Source organism: Eimeria mitis, genomic scaffold (assembly GCF_000499745.2).
Source record: "Eimeria mitis Houghton genomic scaffold, Emh_scaff3738, whole genome shotgun sequence".
Taxonomy (NCBI): Eukaryota; Apicomplexa; class Conoidasida; order Eucoccidiorida; family Eimeriidae; genus Eimeria; species Eimeria mitis.
In genome coordinates, this window is record NW_013572078.1 from 1 (window position 1) to 691 (window position 691).

The window sequence follows — 691 nt, forward strand, 5'->3', positions numbered from 1 at the left end:
CTTGGCCTCCTGGGACAGCGACGAGAAATCTCTGTAGCAGCTCTATTATAGTGGGTGGCGTCATGGTCTTCTTTTACTGGGGGATCGTGGCGTTTTTGAGTTTTAAAAATCATAGCCAGTGTAGCTCGCTTCAGCACTGCGCCGTGATCCTTGTGGAATTGGTACGTTTTTCTACCTGCGTGCAAGCTGGGAACGGAGGGCTAAGTAAGCGTTCAACGATTGTCTAGATTGCTAGCGCATGCAGGAAGGCGGGAGTCGCTGTTCATGCTTGTGATGCCTTGCCGCACTAGCTACCGCAAGGTGCGCTTTAGCACACACGTCAGGCCGCCTGTCCAATGTCCTGTAGCATTCTCTGTTCCAAGTTAGGACAGGAACCAACCCTTTGCCGTATTAGACTGCTTGCAAACATATATATACGTGCAACAAGTGTCTGCAGCTATAATGCACACAGCAAAAAGTGCTTGGTTTGGCTCTTATGTGAGGCTGCCTTGCAGTATTAGTTGAAGAGTGTAACGCTAGTTCTCTGGCATTTATCTGACCAGAGACGAGCCGCAATGAAGCCAAAGACTTAAAGCAAGAGTTTCCCAAAAGCAGCTGACCTCCTTCCGCGGTACCTAGGCTTCCTGGGCGTTGAGCCCAGGGCCAGGGTGTCGCGGGGAGGAGGCAGTCAGAAATGGGGTTGCAGCGCACC